This window comes from Myodes glareolus, chromosome 3 (genome assembly GCF_982192425.1).
Source record: "Myodes glareolus chromosome 3, mMyoGla1.1, whole genome shotgun sequence".
Lineage (NCBI taxonomy): Eukaryota > Metazoa > Chordata > Mammalia > Rodentia > Cricetidae > Myodes > Myodes glareolus.
In genome coordinates this window covers 16,550,602-16,559,280 of record NC_142028.1, presented here as the reverse complement: position 1 = coordinate 16,559,280, position 8,679 = coordinate 16,550,602, and positions in this window count along the sequence as shown.

Sequence of the window (8,679 nt, the reverse complement as noted above, 5' to 3'; positions counted from 1 at the left end):
AAAAAAAAACAAACATGTGGTTTTGAAACTGTGCCTTCCTGGTCTATGCTGCCAGCACAGCACAAACTCTGGCTCTTTCAGGAGGCTGAGCACTTGAATTGGGATTGTGGGCAGTGTGCTGCAAGTTACTTGGTAGCAGCATGGGCCAACCAGAGTTGAGGTGATAAGGACGACTTCCACCCGGCACTCTCAGAGGCAGTGAAAAGCCCTCAACCATGTCGGACTGGGTGGAGGCAAAAAAAAACAAAGCAGCCTTAGTACTAACCAAGCCGTTTAATAGTTTAAGAAATGGTCCTAGTCAAAAAAAGATTACAGATGCACAATAAAGACAAATTCAGATGAAAAAGACCTCTAAATGGGTCACAGTGTTAGATAAATGTATGTAGGCTTGGGAGAGAGAAGAAAAAGAGTACAGAGAGTTATAAAAAGAAGTAAATTATTTAAAAAATAAAACAAAGTCTTTAAAGAGACAGCATACAGACAGACAGTCATAGATAAAAGGAGTAAGAAAAATAAGCCACATAAAGATGGAAAATACAGAGAGATTTTGTATTATGTATATCATTGTGTTTTCTTTGAATTTTTTGACTGTGAAGGAGCTAAGTACAGAGAGACATTTCATTGTACAGGTTGCTAAGCTAAACAAACATATATATATATATATATATATATATATATATATATATATATATATATATCCTTAAATGTGTCTTGAATTCAAAATTTGGGTCTAAGAATATGTTGCTTTGGAAAAGAGGTTCTTCTTTTGTTTCTACAGAGGATGAGAACCTGCAGATTAATTCCAGACTAGTGTGGTTTGATGGACCAAGACTCCCCCCAAAAGGTTGCTGTAAATACCCCCCAAAATTACTTTGCCCAACAAATAAAAACAGGAAGCAGTTTGGAAAGAACTACGTCCAAATTCTCAAATATTGTTTATAAATGTTTGTTTACATTTAAAGGGTGATATGCTGTAGATATGAATACTTTGGTATAGATCTTGCTCTATTAATACAAGATTTAGGTCAATTTTGTTATATGTATATTTCTGTTCTTGATTAAGTTATTGTGTTTGCACAGCTCATTTAAAAATGCAATGTATAATTAAGAAATCTAGGGTAATAGTCATTCATAATAGTCAAGCTTGTAGTCATGTTAGTTACATTTTTCTAGATATATAGAACTATATTTCAGTTAGATAGGTATTCTTCAAATATTTCAGAGACCTTTAGAGCATGGCATTTAAAATGTTTTAAGAAATTAAGACTTTTCATGGCAATGAGACACATCTGCTCCTGGCAACACCAATCTACTTCAAGAGGATGATGGGACCAAAGGGGCTTCTTATGGCATTGGTTAGCCATTGGGGCAAGAAACTGCTCTTGTTTGGAGTGCTTGATGATATGTTATATGAAATGACCATGCAGGACCCATAGAGAAATGACTACTGAACTTGCCTAAAGGTGAGACAATCCTTCAGGGCTCCACTTCATGAAAGAGTCTGCCAGACATTCTGTAGGACACAGAAGAAAGTGACTGACAAACTGCCAATATAGGTGGAACTGTTTTTGAAATTTCCTGCTTCATGGAAAGGTCTGCTGGATAGCCACAGGATGGGCCTGTGGGCTGAAGATTGGATACCCCAATGGTACAGAAGAACTTTGGGTGAGTGGTCAGGTAGCAAGAGGTCTCTGTCATTTCTATAGTTCTGGAAGTTGCTTACAATGCATTTCCTATTTACTTAGGGAGTATTATATCCTTCTAGAGTCTTTGATGGAGTTGAAGAATAGATAGTTATAATCAGAGTTTTCCTAAGTTGTAATAAAAGATAAAGAAGATATAAATATTGTAACTATAATTCTTACTTGATACCTATTTGTTATATGTAATTTCTATGTTAAAGTTAAAACCTTCCTTTTTACTTAAACAGAAGAGGGAAGGTGATGTGGAATTCCTCTCTGTATGTTATGAATACTATTGGTTAATAAAGGAATGGGCTTGGCCTGATAGGGCAAAGTAGAGCTAGGGAGGGAAAACTAAACTAAATTCTGGAAGAAAGAAGACAGGGTCAAAGAGAAGCTGTGTAGCCTCCGCAGGGAACAGACAAGCTGGAACTTTACCCAGTAAGCCACAGCCATGTGGCGATACGCAGATTAATAGAAATGGGTTAAATTAAGATGTAAGAGTTAGCCAATAAGAAGCTAGAGCTAATAGACCATGCAGTAATTTAATTAATATAGTTTCTGTGTGGTTATTTCAGTAGTCTGGGAAGTCAGGAAATGAACAAATAGCCTCCTACTACAAATTAGCATTCAACAAATCTACAATAAGTATGACTGAGCAAGTGTCCTTATGGTAGGATGAAACATCCTTTAGGTTTATACCAAAGAGTGGTATAGCTGGGCCTTGAGGAGAGATCGACGTCCAATTTTCTGAGGATTCACCATTCTGATTTCTGTAGTAGCTACACTAGTTCACACTTATACAAGTAATGCAGAAGTGTTCATCTTATTCCATATCCTTGCCAGCATGGAGCTGTCACTTGTGTTTTTGATCATAGCCATTCTGATGACATGTGTAAGATAAAATCTCCAAGTAAGTTTTGATTTGCATTTCTTTGATGGCTAAGGATGTTGAACATTTCTTTGAGTGTTTTTCACCCATTTGAGATTCCTCTGTTGAGAATCCTCTGTTTAACTCTATATCTCATTTTTAATTTGATTATTTGGTTTATCGATGTCTAGTTTCTTGAAATATTTATATATTTTGAATATTAGCCCGCTGTGAGATGTGGGGGTTACTGAAAATCTTTCTCCATTCTATAGGCTGCTGTCCTATTGATGGTGTCTTTTGCCTTACAGAAACTTTTCAGTTTCACAAGGTCCCATTTATTGTCAATCTTAGTGCCTGCTCTACTGGTGTTCTACTCAGGAAGTTGTCTCCCACGCCAGTGAGTTCAGGCTAAAGTCCACTTTCTCTTCTGTTGGTGTCACTGTGTCTGCTTTTACGCTGAGGCCACTTGCACTTGAGTTTTGTGCATGGTGATAGATATGGATCTACTTGCATTCTTCTACATGCTAACATTCAGTTAGACAAGCACCATTTGTTGAAGATGGCTTCTTTTATCTATCATGCATTTCTGTCCATGATATGGACATCAAAAATCAAATGTCCATAGGTGTGGGTTTGCATCTGGGCCTCCAATTCCATTGATATACCTGTTTTTATTTATTGCAGTTTCTATTACTGTAGCCCTGTAGTAGAGTTAGAAATCAGGGATGGTGATACCTCCAAAAGTTCTTTTATTGAACAAAATTTTATTGATCTCCTGGGGGGTTTTTTGTTTTTCTATATGACGGTAAGTATTGTCATTTAGAGGTCTGTAAAGAATTGTGTTGAAGTTTTGATAGGGATTGTATTGAATTGCTTTTGGTAAAATGTCCATTTTTACTGTTAATCCCACCATTGCATGAACATGGGAGAGCTTTCCACTTTCTTATATCCTATTCAATTTCTTTCTTCAAAGATTTGAAGTTTTTAGTGATATGCAAGCTATTCATCAGTGTGGCTATGGGACAAGGCCAGTTCAGACACCCTCTCCACTGCTGCCCAAGGAACAACCTGGGGATATCTCCTTGGACCTGGGAACCCCTCTAGAGTCAAGTCTCTTGCCAACCCTAAAATGGCTCCCTTAATTAAGATATCTACTTCCCTGCTCCCATATCCATCCTTCCTCCATCCTAACCATCCCATTCCCCCAAGCTCTCCCCAACCCTCCCTTTCTCCCTCCCCATCTCCTTTTATACCCACCCCACCCCCACCTCCATGCACCCAACTTTTGCCTGGCAATCTTGTCTACTTCCAATATCCAGGAGGATAGCTATATGATTTTCTTGGGTTCACCTTCTTATTTAGCTGGGTTTTGATTCTACTGCATGGACTGGCTTTGTGGGAGCCTGGTTTGTTTGGATGCTCACCTTTCTAGACCTGGATGAAAGGGAAAGGACCTTGGACTTCTCGTGGGGCAGGGAATCCTGACTGCTCTTAGGACTGGAGAGGGAGGGGGAGGGGGAGTTGGGGGAGTGGGAGGGAAAGGGGAGGTGGGTAGGAGGTGGAAATTTTTAAGAAAGAAAGAAAGAAAGAAAGAAAGAAAGAAAGAAAGAAAGAAAGAAAGAAAGAAAGAAAGAGAAAAGAAAAGAAAAAAAGATTTGAAATTTTTGTTGCACAAGTTTTTCACTTGCCTGGTTAGAGTTACCCCAAGATATTTTATATTATTTGTAGCTATGGTGAAGTGTGTTGTTCCCCTGATTTCTTTCTCAGTCTGTTTGTCATGTATGTATAGGAGGGTTACTGATTTTTTTAGTTAATCTTGTATCCAACCACTTCACTAAAAATGTTTATTAGTTATAGAAGCTCCCAGGTAAAATTTTTGGGGTAGCTTATGTATACTATCATATAATATGCAAATAATGATACTTTGACTTCTTCATTTCCAATCTGTAGCTCTTTGATCTCCTTTTGTTACTGCTCCCACTAGAACTTTAATTACTATATAGAGTAGATATGGAGAGAGTGGAGCTTTGTCTTGCTCCTCATTTCAGCGGAGTTGCTGTTTTTCTCTTCTTTAGCCAGTCATTGTAGAAAGAAAAACTATCAATTTTATGTGTCTGTAATCATTATCACTGCATTTACATTTCCACATCATAGCTGTCACATTTAGGTTTTTTTTTCTATTACAATATCCTAGACAGAAACCTATGTCATAGTCATCATTGCTATGAGTGGAATGATAATCAAGTCTACGGTTCCTTACATCATGACTTCATGAATTACCTAGTAGACCAATAGAAAAGATGTGAGGGCTTAAACCTGATACATAAGCACCATTTGTATTTGTGTGAAGTTGATGAATATAATTCAGACATCAGAACAGAGATCATATGGCATGTGATGCCACATGGCAACCTAAAGTCACACTATCATTCCATATTAGTGTGCAATACTTTTCTGTGACATTCTGGAACCACCCTAGCCAAGTGTGGGAGTTGAAGGAGAATGTCCCTCATAGGCTCATATGTTTGAATACTTGATCCTCAGTTTGGTACAGCTATTTAGAAAGAATTAGGAGGTGTGGCCTTCTTGGATGTGGTACTGGGAGGAAGACTTCTCAGTGTCTTTCTCTGCATGTACTTGTACATTAAATTGTAATCAACTGTTCTTGCCAACATGTCATTGCTCTCCTGTCATGGATTATAACTAATCCTTTAAAACAGTGGTTCTCAACCTTCCCAATGAAATGACCCTCTAATATGTTCCTCATGTAGTGGTGACCCCAACCATAAGATTATTTTTGTTACTACTTCACAACTGTACTTTTGCTGCTGTTATGAATCAAATATGAATATCTGTATTTTCCAGTGATCTTTGACAACTCATTTGAAAGGGTCATTCAGTCTCTGAAGGGATTGTGAACAACAGGTTGAGAACTGCTTTAAATTGCTAATCACAAATTCAACACTTCTTTTATGAGTTGCATTGGTCATGATCAAAACAGCAGTAGAAGATTAACTAAGACAACAAGATTTTGTTGGAAATAGAGCACAGCCACAATCCACTTTGTTGAGAGAAATGCCATTGATCTTACAATGTAAGATTACATTGTAATCTTACATTTTTCTCTTTCCTCCACAGTGACAGATACCACTCTCTTCCAAGTTAAGGAACAATAGCATTTCATATTGAGTACGTCTCTATTGACTTACAAAGTCTCATCCCGATTATAGAAGAATACCACCTCAGATAGTTTGCTGAAACATTTACACCCTATGGAATTCATTTCCCAATTAAACACATTACACTCATGGGTTTAAGACCACAGCTGTAAAATAATAATTTCCAAAGATCATTTTCATTGCTGGAGTTCCATACATAATTATATATATTAGATTAACAATAACAATGGACTGTAAATTGCTTTTCCACCCTCCAGACTCAGCCCCAACCCACATAGCATACTACTCATGTGTCTCTCATTTAAAAATCTTTCAACTTTCTCATCACCAACAGTATTAATTCTGATGTGATCAGCATGGGTGACACGGTCTTATGGAGGATATTTGCTGTTTGCTAAATCTCATCACTAAAGAGTGGACGATACATACTGTTCATTCCCCGACAGCAGGGAATGCTGTATTATTCACATCCTCACATGGGCTGTCATGTGGTCAGTAAGACAGCTCTCATGTGGCTGAGTGGAAATTGAAATACAGTCTGTATGCATGTCCTATCTGTCTTTGACATTATGAATAGATGAGTACGTCAACCAATTTCTGTATTTTGTGGAGGGCAGCTAACATGGTTTGTTTTGAAGCTGTGATGCTCCTAACACCATTCATCACTGTATTTTAATCCTTTTAACATTGCTGCCATTTAATATACTGTGGAAGGTAACCACTTTAAATAAATCTTATGTGACATATGGACTACATCAGAATCACATGTCACAGAAATCACACTAACTATAATGACAAAGAGAAAAATCAATGGCTTTAGCCCACATTTTCAGCTCAAAGAAATAGGAAATATCTAAACCAATTGAACAGCTGATGAGTACAATGTTTTGCTGACCTCTTCATATTCAAGTAACTACTCCTTCAAAATGTATTAATATTTACACATGTATTTTTTTCTTTTAAAATGGTGTTAATTACTGAGCAATGGAACTGTCTTAGCCCTCTCCAAATTGTGTTCCAAAATCAATTCCAAGACTCACTCTTTCCCTTCCACAGTTGGATGACTTTCCATTTTAGTATTCCTTTTCTTAAATAAAACATATGCAAAGAACTATCACGTTCCAAGAGAGAACAGAATACCAGAAACCCTCTTCTTATGCTGAACCTTTTGAATATTCAAAGGCATGTCTAAGATGACTCCTGCATGGGTGTATGTCATAAAAGACACATAATGAGGCTGATTCTATATTTTGCAGGGTTTGGGTTTTCTTGACATGTTCACTTTCTTTCTTGTGCTCATCTCAGCAAGGCAGGTGGCAAAGGAGTGGAGGAGACGGCAATGTAGACAGATGTGACTGAAGAGGATGATCTTCTCCCTGCTCACTCTGTGTCTGAACTCCATGACTGTTGCCAGGTCCTGGAGTCTGTGACCATGCTTAGATTAAAAACCTCATCATCCCTCCACTAGGAATTCATCCTTATTCCTCCTTTACTGAATGTCGTTTCCAGAAAACTTGAAGAATTTTGTAGATAAAACTTTCTAAAATGTTTTCTCTAAACTTCACTTCTTATTTTACTGTCAAGATAGAACCATTGAGCTCAAGTTCTTATAAAGAGATAGGCAGTATTTGCATCTAGAGCTGGAGTGACCTTTGAGGCTGAAGGCTGTATTCTTAACAAAAGGGATGTCACTGTGTCCTTGGAAATTGTAATACCTCCTGCTCTTGACCTATTACTCTCTGCTTCTTTGAAGCATTTTGGTCTCACTTCTGCAGACATTATTTTATTTCTAGTAACTCCAACACATATGTGAAGTGAAAGTATGTATTATAAAGGCCATTGGAGTTTTCTATAATCACTGTGTGCTTGGTGTATAGGATTAATAATTTTAGCTTCAACCATTCCTAGTATATGTTTACGGAAATTTAAAACCCGCATGCTTTAGCATCATCCCAAGTTTCGGAAATTAATTGTTTCTTAAATATAGTCAACTCCACTAGAAATACACACACACACACACACACACACACACACACACAGAGAGAGAGAGAGAGAGAGAGAGAGAGAGAGAGTTATGAATCTACTTGCAATTTCTTTGTTCCATCTCTACATTTAATAGTAGAGATTGATTAGATACTTTTAAAAGAATGAATGTGAAAACAAGCCTATTAAAAAGGACAGTTGTAGGTTGGAAATTTAAGTTGCAAGGTTTCAGCATTGTGATCAAAATGGTCACATATAGATTATAACTCATGTTCAATGATTAAGTCCATGTTTGAAGAACAAATACATAACTTTTAAGAATGCAATGGTTTATCAGTTATTCCAAAAGAATTGATTAATGTCCAGGGTGGTGGTATATGCGTTAATCCCAGCAGTGGGGAGATGTTGAAGGGAGGCCACTTGTTCGTTTCCTGACTGGTCAGCCCCAAAATAACCACACAGAAACCATATTATTTAAATCACTGCTCGGCCCATTGGCTTTAGCTTCTTATTGGCTAATACTTACATCTTAATTTAACCCATCTCTCTTAAGTTTGTATTGCCATAAGGCTGTGTCTTACTAGGTAAAGTTCTGGCATCTATCTCTGGCAGAACTACATGGCTTCTCTCTCACACTCCTCCTTCTTTCTCCCAGCATTCAGTTTAGTTTCCCCCCACCTACCTCTATTTCCTGCACAGGCCCAAGACAGTTCTTTATTAACCAAAGGTATTCACAGTATACAGAAGTGAATCCCACATCAGGGAGACAGAGACAAGAGGATCTCTTTGAATTCAAAGGCAATCTAGATTACATATCAAGTTTCATGCCAGTCAAGTTTACATAGAAAGATTCTGTCTTTTAAAAAATGGTTAAAATTCTGGTTATGGAGTATTGATAAAAGTTAATTTTTCTTTGAGATGTTTTAGAACTAAGAACAGCATCACATGGACCTTTTTCTTCCAC